This window comes from Salmo salar, chromosome 27 (genome assembly GCF_965601325.2).
Source record: "Salmo salar chromosome 27, fSalSal1, whole genome shotgun sequence".
NCBI classification, from domain to species: domain Eukaryota; kingdom Metazoa; phylum Chordata; class Actinopteri; order Salmoniformes; family Salmonidae; genus Salmo; species Salmo salar.
Window position 1 is genome coordinate 39864449 of NC_138317.1, and position 16061 is coordinate 39880509.

General features: G+C 44.5%; 1 protein-coding gene across 9 annotated transcripts in view; it reads right to left on the reverse strand.

The window, feature by feature from the left end:
* Positions 1-16061, reverse strand: part of LOC106589039 (protein 4.1) — a 149022-nt gene that overhangs the window by 94894 nt on the left and 38067 nt on the right. Inside the window, exon 1 of one of the 9 annotated variants that reach the window (XM_045709464.2) lies at positions 15238-15392. The exons of the other annotated variants lie outside the window; for them this stretch is intronic. The gene's annotated coding sequence lies outside the window, so the exon portion shown is untranslated. Of the gene's footprint in view, positions 1-15237; positions 15393-16061 lie in introns of those variants that run through there. 9 annotated transcript variants of the gene reach the window in all.

The window sequence follows — 16061 nt, forward strand, 5'->3', positions numbered from 1 at the left end:
ACACAACTAGCCCAGTCCAAGATCTGCGCTGGCTTACCAATGTATGACCATAATATTTGGCAAGACAGCACAGACAGATCTGGGACCAGGCTAGCAAATAACCTTCAGTGTTTTGCTTTCTCTTGGATCTCTCCTGATAATCTAGTCACAGTGTGTGTCTACTATTTATTCAGACCAGGAGGTTCTACTCAAAGTACAGTAGGTACAGGTCAGAACAGTAGAGGACCGACACAGAGGAACACAAGGGCCCTTCAACAACTCTTAATACAGCGTGTGAGGCTCTAGAGTTCAGAGAGCAGTGAGTTGACTTTATCAAACGCTCATTTGGAGCTCTCAGTGGACCGAGGAGACCTCAGGTATGTGTCCCAAATGGAACCCTATTCACTATATAGTACACTACTTCTGACCAGGGCCCATAGACACATCCCAGGTCTACCGTTAAGCCTCTCTCTGCTCTAAGTCTCCTCCACTCTCAGCTGCTCAGCAGTTAGTTGAGCCATAATTACCATAATCAAATAATCATCTGAATTCTAGTCTTTAAACAGTGACTCACTGCTCAGCCCTGCTATGCCCTGCTCTGCCCAGCTCAGCCCAGCTCTGCCCTGCTCAGCCCTCCCCAGCCCAGCTCTGCCCAGCTCAGCCCAGCTCAGCCCTGCTCTGCCCAGCTCAGCCCTGCTCAGCCCTCCCCAGCCCTGCTCTGCCCTGCTCAGCCCTGCTCAGCCCCGCAGCTCCAAAGCCCAGGTCAGCCCCGCAGCTCCAAAGCCCAGGTCAGCCCCGCAGCTCCCCAGCCCTGCTCAGCCCTGCAGCTCCCCAGCCCTGCTCAGCCCTGCAGAGCACAGGGAATAGGGTGAAACTAACCAAGTACAGTGGCAAGAAAAAGTATGTGAACCCTTTCGAATTTCCTGGATTTCTGCATAAATTGGTCATCAAATTTGATCTGATCTTCATCTTAGTCACAACAATAGACAAACACAGTGTGCTTAAACTAATAACACACAAATTATTGCATTTTTCTTGTCTATATTGAATACATCATTTAAACATTCACAGTGTAGGTAGAAAAAAGTATGTGAACCCCTAGGCTAATGACTTCTCCAAAAGCTAATTGGAGTCAGTAGTCAGCTAACCTGGAGTCCAATCAATGAGACGAGATTGGAGATGTTGGTTAGAGCTGCCCTATGAAAAGCACTCAAATAATTTGCGTTTGCTATTCACAAGAAGCATTGCCTGATGTGAACCAGGCCTCGAACAAAAGAGATCAGAGGACCTAAGATTAAGAATTGTTGACTTGCATAAAACTAGAAAGGGTTACAAAAGTATCTCTAAAAGCCTTGACGTTCATCCGTCCACGTTAAGACGAATTGTCTATAAATGGAGAAAGTTCAGCACTGTTGCTACTTTCATAAAGAAAAACCCTTGAATGAGTAGGTGTGTCCAAACTTTTGACTGGTACTGTGTATATATATTTTTTATGGCACGCGAGACATCCTGTCTGATTCACGCCTGTCTCAGTGGACGAATCCATTGAAGAGGCTGCAGGGATGATACACCAGTAGTACATTTACCATTAATTCCCATAACTTATCATCTACAATGTTTGTTTGGTTACGGTCATTTCTGTTAATGCATTCAATATAAAAAATTATTACAGTCTTTTACCGTTCTCATTGTCGGAGTGGACACCTTGTTTACGGACCACACAACCTTAGCTACACTTGTGAGGAACAAGTTTTGTTTTATTTCATTCCACTTAGGAGTTCTCAATTTATTCATTGTCGATTGTCTGTAGCTCTCCTGTCAATGTTGAGTAAGGACGTGCACCTGATTATACATAGAAGTAGGCCTATAGGCTACCAGGCCTATAAATACGTCCATTTGGGGGATCTGATAGTATTTCTGATTGTCTTAACTCACCACCACAGTGGAACTTCTCAAAGAAATGTTTTCTTCACCTCAAACAGCAAATAAACAAAATATGTTTTCACATCTATTGAGAATGACAATAGGTCCTCAATGTAACCTCTTTGAAAAATCTTTCTAGATCTCTTAAAAAAAAAAAAAACATTTTTAAAAACACTCAGCTCAGCGTGAAAGGGGGAAAAAATGTCATGCTCTGATCCAGTGGAAACGTCATAAAATAGGCCTAACTGATTACTTCTTATCCCTTGTGCAAATAGCCTAAAGCTGTGTCTGTCCAGAGCTCACTGGAGCGGGAAACTGTGACGGATACAATGTTTCAAATTTGCAGAAGCTTCAGACTGAACACTTCAGTTGATACAACGTTTCAAGTTCCTTGCAGACAAGCCTTGCATAGCCAATGTGATATTTATTTTTAAATCAGGATATTTTCTACCTGCAGGCTGCAATGTTTTTATTTGTTGGCTTTTTTTGATTAACCACATGATAATGATTTTGAGATAAGAAGACTTTATTATAAATTAAATGAAACTGTTCCACAAAAAAATTGCATATAAAATGAATCACAGTGTGCTTAAAGCATCAGACAAGCTCAGTAGTCTACATATAGATTATTTATATAGGGAAAAATACACATTTTCGATTGGACGAAAGAACAAGACAACTCTAGGTTGACCAATAATTTGTAAATGTAAATTTGAGTATTTTGTCTGTAATGTCTTTTTCGTTATGTGTCAGACCCCAGTAAGACTAGCTGTCGCCATTGGCGTCGGCCAATGGGCATCCTAATAAATCAAATCCAGCACTCTGGCAAATCTTACCCTATTCCCTTTAAAGTGCCCTATTTTCTTTTTACCAGGGCATGATAGGGTAGTGCTCTATGTAGGGAACAGAGTGCCATTTGGTACGCAGGCTATTTCTCTGAAATCCTGGCTTTGTTTTCATGACCTGACCCGTAACACCACTCTACTGATTACTGTTTCCCCTGACCAGTAACACCACTCTACTGACGACTGTTTCCCCTGACCAGTAACACCACTCTACTGACGACTGTTTCCCCTGACCAGTAACACCACTCTACTGATTACTGTTTCCCCTGACCAGTAACACCACTCTACTGACGACTGTTTCCCCTGACCAGTAACACCACTCTACTGACGACTGTTTCCCCTGACCAGTAACACCACTCTACTGATTACTGTTTCCCCTGACCAGTAACACCACTCTACTGACGACTGTTTCCCCTGACCAGTAACACCACTCTACTGACGACTGTTTCCCCTGACCAGTAACACCACTCTACTGACTACTGTTTCCCCCTGACCAGTAACACCACTCTACTGATTACTGTTTCCCCCTGACCAGTAACACCACTCTACTGATTACTGTTTCCCCTGACCAGTAACACCACTCTACTGACGACTGTTTCCCCTGACCAGTAACACACCACTCTACTGACTACTGTTTCCCCTGACCAGTAACACCACTCTACTGACTAGTGTTTCCCCCTGACCAGTAACACCACTCTACTGACGACTGTTTCCCCTGACCAGTAACACCACTCTACTGACTACTGTTTCCCCCTGACCAGTAACACCACTCTACTGATTACTGTTTCCCCTGACCAGTAACACCACTCTACTGACGACTGTTTCCCCTGACCAGTAACACCACTCTACTGACTACTGTTTCCCCTGACCAGTAACACCACTCTACTGACTACTGTTTCCCCCTGACCAGTAACTACTGACTACTTTTTCCCCTGACCAGTAACACCACTCTACTGACTACTGTTTCCCCCTGACCAGTAACACCACTCTACTGACTACTGTTTCCCCTGACCAGTAACACCACTCTACTGACGACTGTTTCCCCTGACCAGTAACACCACTCTACTGACTACTTTTTCCCCTGACCAGTAACACCACTCTACTGACTACTGTTTCCCCCTGACCAGTAACACCACTCTACTGACTACTGTTTCCCCCTGACCAGTAACACCACTCTACTGACTACTGTTTCCCCTGACCAGTAACACCACTCTACTGACGACTGTTTCCCCTGACCAGTAACACCACTCTACTGACTACTTTTTCCCCTGACCAGTAACACCACTCTACAGACTACTGTTTCCCCCTGACCAGTAACACCACTCTACTGACTACTGTTTCCCCTGACCAGTAACACCACTCTACTGATTACTGTTTCCCCTGACCAGTAACACCACTCTACTGACTACTGTTTCCCCCTGACCAGTAACACCACTCTACTGACTACTGTTTCCCCTGACCAGTAACACCACTCTACTGACTACTGTTTCCCCTGACCAGTAACACCACTCTACTGACGACTGTTTCCCCCTGACCAGTAACACCACTCTACTGATTACTGTTTCCCCTGACCAGTAACACCACTCTACTGACTACTTTTTCCCCTGACCAGTAACACCACTCTACTGACTACTGTTTCCCCTGACCAGTAACACCACTCTACTGACTACTGTTTCCCCCTGACCAGTAACACCACTCTACTGACTACTGTTTCCCCTGACCAGTAACACCACTCTACTGACTACTTTTTCCCCTGACCAGTAACACCACTCTACTGACTACTGTTTCGCCCTGACCAGTAACACCACTCTACTGACTACTGTTTCCCCTGACCAGTAACACCACTCTAATGACGACTGTTTCCCCTGACCAGTAACACCACTCTACTGACGACTGTTTCCCCCTGACCAGTAACACCACTCTACTGACGACTGTTTCCCCCTGACCAGTAACACCACTCTACTGATTACTGTTTCCCCTGACCAGTAACACCACTCTACTGACTACTGTTTCCCCCTGACCAGTAACACCACTCTACTGATTACTGTTTCCCCTGACCAGTAACACCACTCTACTGACGACTGTTTCCCCCTGACCAGTAACACCACTCTACTGATTACTGTTTCCCCTGACCAGTAACACCACTCTACTGACTACTGTTTCCCCTGACCAGTAACACCACTCTACTGACTACTGTTTCCCCTGACCAGTAACACCACTCTACTGACTACTGTTTCCCCCTGACCAGTAACACCACTCTACTGACTACTGTTTCCCCTGACCAGTAACACCACTCTACTGACGACTGTTTCCCCCTGACCAGTAACACCACTCTACTGACGACTGTTTCCCCTGACCAGTAACACCACTCTACTGACGACTGTTTCCCCCTGACCAGTAACACCACTCTACTGACGACTGTTTCCCCCTGACCAGTAACACCACTCTACTGACTACTGTTTCCCCCTGACCAGTAACACCACTCTACTGACGACTGTTTCCCCCTGACCAGTAACACCACTCTACTGACTACTGTTTCCCCCTGACCAGTAACACCACTCTACTGACTAGTGTTTCCCCCTGACCAGTAACACCACTCTACTGACTACTGTTTCCCCCTGACCAGTAACACCACTCTACTGATTACTGTTTCCCCTGACCAGTAACACCACTCTACTGACGACTGTTTCCCCTGACCAGTAACACCACTCTACTGACTACTGTTTCCCCTGACCAGTAACACCACTCTACTGACTACTGTTTCCCCCTGACCAGTAACACCACTCTACTGACTAGTGTTTCCCCCTGACCAGTAACACCACTCTACTGACTACTGTTTCCCCCTGACCAGTAACACCACTCTACTGACTACTGTTTCCCCCTGACCAGTAACACCACTCTACTGACTACTGTTTCCCCCTGACCAGTAACACCACTCTACTGACTAGTGTTTCCCCTGACCAGTAACACCACTCTACTGACTACTGTTTCCCCCTGACCAGTAACACCACTCTACTGACTACCGTTTCCCCCTGACCAGTAACACCACTCTACTGACGACTGTTTCCCCTGACCAGTAACACCACTCTACTGACTACTGTTTCCCCTGACCAGTAACACCACTCTACTGACTACTGTTTCCCCCTGACCAGTAACACCACTCTACTGATTACTGTTTCCCCTGACCAGTAACACCACTCTACTGACTACTGTTTCCCCTGACCAGTAACACCACTCTACTGACTACTGTTTCCCCTGACCAGTAACACCACTCTACTGACTACTGTTTCCCCCTGACCAGTAACACCACTCTACTGACTAGTGTTTCCCCTGACCAGTAACACCACTCTACTGACTACTTTTTCCCCTGACCAGTAACACCACTCTACTGACGACTGTTTCCCCCTGACCAGTAACACCACTCTACTGACTACTGCTAATCCACCCTTCAAATCTCACTCTCTCCCTCTTTCCATATCTCTCTCCCCCTCCCTCTCTTAAATAAAGATTACATGATTTATTCCCACGCATTCCCACCATTCTGTCCCCCACGGTATCCAATTGAAACAGCATGCTGCTGTTTCAATTGAGAAAGAGGTCTGTAAATAGAGAAGAGGTCTTTAAACAGAGAAGAGGTCTGTAAATAGAGAAGAGGTCTTTAAACAGGAGGGAATTGCTTTTGTTTTAATACACGCTGTGTGTGTTTGATTAGTATCATAGTTTGGGGAGAATTATTTCAACAAAGTTTTCCCGATACAAGCAGTACCTCTGCGGGTGCTGCGAGTTCTGCTTACAAGGCAATGTTTTGGAAGTCAGCTGGCAGTGTGGGAGAGAGACAGAGACAGAAAGAGAGAGAGAGATCCATGTGATGAGAGAGGAATCACAGGTTGCAGCCCCCCAGGAAGTGAGAGAAGGGAAGAGCTGATGCCAAGTGGCGGTGCTGCATGAAGCTGGTAAAACTGGCAGAACAGTAGATAAGGGGGAACTGCTGATATGAACTGCTGAATCGGCAGAAACCAGACAGGAAGCGTGGGCTCTGTCTCCAGTGCTCCAGGTGTAGAGAGGCGCTCTGGAGGTGATTAAACCACGACTGCATCCCAAATGGGACCCTATATACTGCCCTAAAGACCCTGGTCATAAGTTGTACACTACATAGGGAATAAGGTCAAAAGTAGTGCACTACATAGGGTACATGAGGAATAGGGTGCCATTTGGGACACAGCCTACTGCTTCCTTCCCTCAGACAGGGATTTACAGTTCCCAGCTGTGCAGAGGGCATATGTGATGAAACACACACTAAACAAAACACATCCCTAGTCCTTTGATTGAGCACGGGTGATTGAATACACACACACACACACACACACACACACACACACACACACACACACACACACACACACACACACACACACACACACACACACACACACACACACAGCAAAACTGCAAAATAACACCTTGTACATTGTTGTATAAAAACAATGTTTCTCTCTCTTGGTCCTCTCTCTCAACTGAGCCCACACCTACAACTGAGTATGTGAAGAGAGACATAAAAACACTCAAATGCATTTAGGATAAAACATATATAGACTAAAGCAAATCTACATGTCTAAATGCTCGGTAGCTTGTCGCTGGGTGCTGAAAGTCAGCTTAAGGGTTGAAAGCGGCTTTAACATTAATCGGCCCCTGAGTGGGATTAGAGCTGGATCTCTCTCAGTGTACTGATGTGGAGGGCAGATAGATGTCTCTGTGTACTGATGAGGAGGACAGATAGATGTCTCTGTGTACTGATGAGGGCAGATAGATGTCTCTGTGTACTGATGAGGAGGGCAGATAGATGTCTCTGTGTACTGATGAGGAGGGCAGATGGATCTCTCTCTGTGTACTGATGTGGAGGGCAGATGGATCTCTCTCTGTGTACTGATGAGGAGGGCAGATGGATCTCTCTCTGTGTACTGATGAGGAGGGCAGATGGATCTCTCTCTGTGTACTGATGAGGAGGGCAAATGGATCTCTCTCTGTGTACTGGTGAGGAGGGCAGATGGATCTCTCTCAGTGTACTGATGTGGAGGGCAGATGGATATCTCTGTGTACTGATGAGGAGGGCAGATGGATCTCTCTCAGTGTACTGTTGTGGAGGGCAGATGGATCTCTCTCAGTGTACTGATGTGGAGGGCAGATGGATCTCTCTCTGTGTACTGATGTGGAGGGCAGATGGATATCTCTGTGTACTGATGTGGAGGGCAGATGGAGCTCTCTCTGTGTACTGATGTGGAGGGCAGATGGATCTCTCTCTGTGTACTGATGTGGAGGGCAGATGGATCTCTCTCTGTGTACTGGTGAGGAGGGCAGATGGATATCTCTGTGTACTGATGTGGAGGGCAGATGGATCTCTCTCAGTGTACTGATGTGGAGGGCAGATGGATATCTCTCAGTGTACTGGTGAGGAGGGCAGATGGATATCTCTGTGTACTGATGTGGAGGGCAGATGGATCTCTCTCTGTGTACTGATGAGGAGGGCAGATGGATATCTCTCAGTGTACTGATGTGGAGGGCAGATGGATATCTCTCTGTGTACTGATGTGGAGGGCAGATGGATATCTCTGTGTACTGATGAGGAGGGCAGATGGATCTCTCTCTGTGTACTAATGAGGAGGGCAGATGGATCTCTCTCAGTGTACTGATGTGGAGGGCAGATGGATCTCTCTCTGTGTACTGATGTGGAGGGAAGATGGATCTCTCTCTGTGTACTGATGTGGAGGGCAGATGGATCTCTCTCTGTGTACTGGTGAGGAGGGCAGATGGATATCTCTGTGTACTGATGTGGAGGGCAGATGGATATCTCTCAGTGTACTGATGTGGAGGGCAGATGGATATCTCTCAGTGTACTGATGTGGAGGGCAGATGGATATCTCTCAGTGTACTGATGTGGAGGGCAGATGGATCTCTCTCAGTGTACTGATGTGGAGGGCAGATGGATATCTCTCAGTGTATTGATGTGGAGGGCAGATGGATCTCTCTCAGTGTACTGGTGAGGAGGGCAGATGGATATCTCTGTGTACTGATGTGGAGAGCAGATGGATCTCTCTCTGTGTACTGATGAGGAGGGCAGATGGATATCTCTGTGTACTGATGTGGAGGGCAGATGGATCTCTCTCAGTGTACTGAGGTGGAGGGCAGATGGATCTCTCTTTGTGTGCTAATGAGGAGGGCTGCTGGATCGGTCACTCTGGTTCCTCAACTATCCCTTCCTTCCTTCCTCCCTCTCTCCATCCCTCCCTGCCTCTCCTCTCTCCCTTCCTCCTTTACACGCCCCGCCATAAGCCACCATCTATCTATCAGTCACCCTGGCCTTCCACTCCCTCTCTCCCTCCCTCTCTATCACCCTTCATCCCACCCTCACGCCCTGCCTCTCGTCTCTCCCTCCCTCCTCTGCGTGCCCTGGCCCATCACACTGTCTATCCTCCCTCTATCCCTCCCTGCCTCTCCTCTACACACCCTGGCCTTCCACTCCCTCCCCCCATCTCTCCCTCCCTTTCTATCACCCTTCATCCCACCCTTCCTCCCTCCCTCACGCCCTGCCTCTCCTCTCTCCCTCCCTCCTCTGCGTGCCCCGGCCCATGACACCATCTATCCTCCCTCTATCCCTCCCTGCCTCTCCTCTACACACCCTGGCCTTCCACTCCCTCCCCCCATCTCTCCCTCCCTTTCTATCACCCTTCATCCCACCCTTCCTCCCTCCCTCACGCCCTGCCTCTCCTCTCTCCCTCCCTCCTCTGCGTGCCCCGGCCCATGACACCATCTATCCTCCCTCTATCCCTCCCTGCCTCTCCTCTACACACCCTATCCTTCCACTTCCTTCCTTCCTCCCTCCCTTCTTCCCTCTCTCCTTGCCTCCCTCTATCCTTCATCTCTCCATCTCTCCATCTCTCCCTCTCTTCCTCCCTGTGACCCAGAATTGAAGTGTTCGCCTTAGTGTTACTAGGCAAGATTTTGCAAGAACCAACCAAAACATGGTGACTGGTGGTGAACCAACCAAAACATGGTGACTGGTGATAAACCAACCAAAACATGGTGACTGGTGATAAACCAACCAAAACATGGTGACTGGTGATAAACCAACCAAAACATGGTGACTGGTGATAAACCAACCAAAAACATGGTGACTGGTGATAAACCAACCAAAACATGGTGACTGGTGATAAACCAACCAAAACATGGTGACTGGTGATAAACCAACCAAAACATGGTGACTGGTGATAAACCAACCAAAACATGGTGACTGGTGATAAACCAACCAAAACATGGTGACTGGTGGTGAACCAACCAAAACATGGTGACTGGTGATAAACCAACCAAAACATGGTGACTGGTGATAAACCAACCAAAACATGGTGACTGGTGATAAACCAACCAAAACATGGTGACTGGTGGTGAACCAACCAAAACATGGTGACTGGTGATAAACCAACCAAAACATGGTGACTGGTGGTGAACCAACCAAAACATGGTGACTGGTGATAAACCAAACCAAAACATGGTGACTGGTGATAAACCAACCAAAACATGGTGACTGGTGATAAACCAACCAAAACATGGTGACTGGTGAGTAGAACCAACCAAAACATGGTGACTGGTGATAAACCAACCAAAACATGGTGACTGGTGGTGAACCAACCAAAACATGGTGACTGGTGATAAACCAACCAAAACATGGTGACTGGTGATAAAACAACCAAAACATGGTGACTGGTGATAAACCAACCAAAACATGGTGACTGGTGGTGAACCAACCAAAACATGGTGACTGGTGATAAACCAACCAAAACATGGTGACTGGTGATAAACCAACCAAAACATGGTGACTGGTGATAAACCAACCAAAACATGGTGACTGGTGATAAACCAACCAAAACATGGTGACTGGTGATAAACCAACCAAAACATGGTGACTGGTGATAAACCAACCAAAACATGGTGACTGGTGATAAACCAACCAAAACATGGTGACTGGTGGTGAACCAACCAAAACATGGTGACTGGTGGTGAACCAACCAAAACATGGTGACTGGTGGTGAACCAACCAAAACATGGTGACTGGTGATAAACCAACCAAAACATGGTGACTGGTGATAAACCAACCAAAACATGGTGACTGGTGATAAACCAACCAAAACATGGTGACTGGTGATAAACCAACCAAAACATGGTGACTGGTGATAAACCAACCAAAACATGGTGACTGGTGGTGAACCAACCAAAACATGGTGACTGGTGATAAACCAACCAAAACATGGTGACTGGTGGTGAACCAACCAAAACATGGTGACTGGTGATAAACCAACCAAAACATGGTGACTGGTGATAAAACAACCAAAACATGGTGACTGGTGATAAACCAACCAAAACATGGTGACTGGTGGTGAACCAACCAAAACATTCTAATTCTGCATCCCAAATCGCACCCTATTCCCTATAATATAGTGCATTACTTTTGACCAGGGCTCATAGGGAAACCCATAGAAATAGGGTGCCATTGTACTACAGTATGTAGGGAATAGGGTGCCATTGTACTACAGTATGTAGGGAATAGGGTGCCATTGTATTACAGTATGTAGGGAATAGGGTGCCATTGTACTACAGTATGTAGGGAATAGGGTGCCATTGTATTACAGTATGTAGGGAAAAGGGTGCCATTGTACTACAGTATGTAGGGAATAGGGTGCCATTGTACTACAGTATGTTGGGAAGAGGGTGCCATTGTACTACAGTATGTAGGGAATAGGGTGCCATTGTACTACAGTATGTAGGGAATAGGGTGCCATTGTACTACAGTATGTAGGGAATATGGTGCCATTGTACTACAGTATGTAGGGAATAGGGTGCCATTGTACTACAGTATGTTGGGAAGAGGGTGCCATTTGGGATGCCTACAAGTTCAGTTTAACAGCTTCTCCATACTAATGTCACCCACGCACCGGGACACGATGTCGGGAGAGAGTTTTCTGCTAGTGAGGAATGTCACATCCATAAGCAGTAAAACATGTCCCAGTATGATAGGCCGAGCTAGAGCGTCTGCTACCCCTGGGATACGTTTGGGTTCATAACACATGATATGCATCCCAAATAGAACCCTATTCCCTATGTAGGTAATAGAGTGCCATTTGGGACTCAAGCCATGCACACTGTTCTTTCATCTGTCAATGAAACTGACACCTTGAGAGGCCGACACTGTGAATCAGACATAAAAATATCTACAGTACCAGTCAAAAGTTGGCACACCTACTCATTCAAGGGTTTTACTTTATTTTTACTATTTTCTACATTGTAGAATAATAGTGAAGACATCAACACTATGAAATAACACATATGGAATCATGTAGTAACCAAAAAAGTATTAACCTCTCATGGGTAGGGGGCAGTATTTTCACGGCTGGATGAAAAACGTACCCAAATTAAACTGCCTACTACTCGGGCCCAGAAACTAGAATATGCATATTATTAGTAGATTTGGATAGAAACCACTCTGAAGTTTCTAAAACTGTTTGAATGATGTCTGTGAGTATAACAGAACTCATATGACAGGCAAAAACCTGAGAAAAATCCAACCAGGAAGTGGGAAATTTGAGACTTGTAGTCTTTCAAACCATTGCCTATGGAAACTACAGTGTCTGTGGGGTCATTTTGCACTTCTTAAGACTTCCACTAGATGTCAACAGTCTTTAGAAAGTTGTTTGAGGCTTCTATGGTGAATTTTGAGCCGGTTCAAGCAGTGGACTGTCTGAGGTCATGTAGTTACTTCATGCGCGTTCACGCATGGCTAGCATTTTTTACTTTTCTTCTGTAATGAATACACTATTGTCCGGTTGGAATATGATCAATTATTTATGTTAAAAACACCCTAAGGATTGATTGTAAACATCGTTTGACATGTTTCTACAAACGATAATGGAACTTTTGAGCTTTTCGTCTATTGATTTGCGCTCCCGCATCGTGCCTTTGGAATAGTGTTCTGGACGCGCCAACAAAATGGAGGTATTTGGACATAAATGATGGACTTTATCGAACAAATGAACATTTCTTGTGGAAGTGGGAGTCCTGCGAGTGCATTCCGCCGAGGATCAGCAAAGGTAAGTAAAGATTTATAACACTAATTTAGAGTTTTGTTGATACCATGACTTGGCGGGTAGCTGTATAGCTTGCATTGATAGCTGAGCTCTGTACTCAGAATATTGAACAATGTGCTTTCTCCGTAAAGTTATTTTGAAATCTGACACAGCGGCTGCATTAAGAAGTAGTGTATCTATAATTCTTTAAATGATTGTTATATATTTTGTCAACGTTTACGATGAGTATTTCTGTAAATTAATGTGCACATTCACCGGAAGTTTTGGGAGGCAAACATTTCCTAAACATCACACGCCAATGTAAAATGCTGTTTTTGGATATAAATATGAACTTGATCGAACAAAACATACATGTATTGTGTAACATGATGTCCTATGAGTGTCATCTGATGAAGATCGTCAAAGGTTAGTGCTTCATTTTAGCTGTATTTCTGGTTTTTGTGACGCCTCTCCTTGCTAGGAAAATGGCTGTGGCTTTTCTTGATTAGGTGGTGTCCTAACATAATCTAATGTTTTGCTTTCGCTGTAAAGCCTTTTTGAAATCGGACAATGTGGTTGCATTAAGGAGAAGTGTATCTTTAAAATGGTGTAAAATAGTTGTATGTTTCAGAAATTTGAATGATGAGATTTTGGTTGTTTTGAATTTGCCGCCCTGCTATTTCACTGGCTGTTGGGAGTGTGTCCCGCAGGTGGGACGGTCACATCCCACATACCCAAGACAGGTTATTAAACAAATCAAAATATATTTTAGATTTTAGATTCTTCAAAGTAGCCACACTTTTCCTTGATGACAGCTTTGCACACTCTTGACATTCTCTTAACCAGCACAAACCGTCATTCTGTTACCAAACTTTGAATCTGCATTGATCTTCAGGTAAATGTGTTTTTGTAAAAATGTTCAGTTGAAATTGTTTAAAGTAGTCCTTGTGCATAGAGTTGTATGGTTTGTTTAACTTTGCAATCATTGGTTTTTGTTTGACATACATTTTAAAGTAAAAAATCTGAGACTCAGCATCATTCTGTTACTGTGGAATTGCTCTACACTAGTGTCTAGTTACATCACTCACACACTAGAAAGCAGATGTGTGTGTTTGCAAGGAGGAGCACTTGTCTCTTGGACAATGAGAAATGCAGTGTTTCCTATAAGATAATACTACTCCTACCGTTGCTACATTACATTCCAGGTGATTTAATTGTACAGTGAAACAGACAAATGAAATTGTGTTAAAATATGAATAGACTTAATAGCACGTCTCTCTGGTGTTGGCTAAGCGGGGCTTGTTTTGTTCCTCTTAATACGGGTAGACTCAGGATTTGGATGCTGATAAATCAGAACACTTTTATGGTCTCTCTATGGTTAGAGCGTTGGGCCAGTAACCCGAAAGGTTGCTAGATCGAATCCCCGAGCTGACAAGGTAAAAATCTGTTGTTCTGCCCCTGAACAAGGCAGTTAACCCACTGTTCCCCGGGCGCCGAAGACGTGGATGTCGATTAAGGCAGCCCCCCGCACCTCTCTGATTCAGAGGGATTGTGTTAAATGTGGAAGACACATTTCAGTTGGTTGTACAACTGACTAGGTATCCCCCTTTCCCTTTGCTCCATTGTAACAGGAACTAGGCCTATTCAATGTCTAATAAATACATTAGTCAAAGAAAGCTATAAAAAGCTTCAGTGAAACGTTATTAAAAGAGAGTTGAAGACAAAGGAAACAAACGGGAAAAGAAGGAGTTGGGAGATCTAATTATTTGTGTTAAATTGAGCCTACAAATTAGCCAAGAAGAAAATCTATGATATGTTTTAGCCTTTGATTATACAAAAAAAATGCATATGAACCTGAGAATATCTTTATCAACTCAGGTAGTATATTTGTTTTGATTTGACATTGAGTATAATAACATTGCGGAGGTACATTCATATCGATGTTATTGGATTGCTATAGTCGCCTTTACTTTATCCGAATGGCTACATTTGTATAATTATTTAACATTTGTATCAGTGAAAACATTACACATTTATTACACTGTTTCCTATGTGTGAATTACCCTCAAATCAGCAGCCCTATTCTAGATGATTCTAACTCTCGTTGTGAGCCGCAAAAATTATTTGGGGTATATTTTAACGCTTTTGATCAATGAAACGGGTAAACAAAACATGTTTCGGTTAGAATGCAACGTTCTTTAGGAAATTAAATTCGAGTATTCGAGGCTTATCGATAATAAACGGTATGCAGGTGTTTAAAGGGTCTGTCTGAAAATGAGGCCGAAGGTGAAAAAATTGTCAACAGATTTCTTTCCTCGCGAGCATCGCATCACACAATACATAATCCATCGCTAGTGTTCAAGGTTTCACATTGCACTTACCTTTTTCTCTCTATTTCATGAAAAGAAACAAATACTCCTCAATGAAAATAAACGGCTGGTTGTCTACTCTTTTCGCGCAATGGATAAATAGAGTCGCAATTCCATGTGTGTTATTATCCGGGCTATCTTTTTTTTTTTAAACGTGTTTAGGTTCTAGTAAAAAGGAGGGGGTTCCGTATGCAATGAGGTAAGTGTATTTATAGCAGTGGCCAATGGGCAACGGGCAGGGACCAGCCTAATCTAATCATTGTGTTCGAGGCTTGTGTTCGATGGCAAGCGCCAAGGCTGCACCATTATAACCAAGGATATATAAAATCTCTTCATTTGCATATAAAATCAATGTATCTATTTCCAGGAGTAAATTGAACTATAACTTAGATATTAATTTAAATTCGATTAAATACAAGTTTAGGGAATTAACCAGAATCAATTCAATGTCAGACATTTACATGTTTATAACATAATTGCTAAAAGAGCGATTGTTCAAGCCCCCCGAGCCGATCTACAACCTGAGGCGATGATAGAACTGGTCTGGAATAACTCGAGAAACCGCACACATGCCAAAGAGCAGCGTACACATTGGAATAGAATAAAACTCGTTCCCATTGTCTCAACAACTGATTTTTCCACCATTACAAAAAGGATGTGGTGAATCAGTCTCTCACAGACCGTCCCTGCACCTTTCATCCATCACACGTAATAAATAATGAGTAACATCCTTTTAAAGGACGGAGACAGCTACAAAAAAAAGGCATTCTAACTCGGTGGAAGGTTTGCTAAAGCTAAATCACCAGAATGCTTGTAGTGCTCTTCTTCCAGTTCTA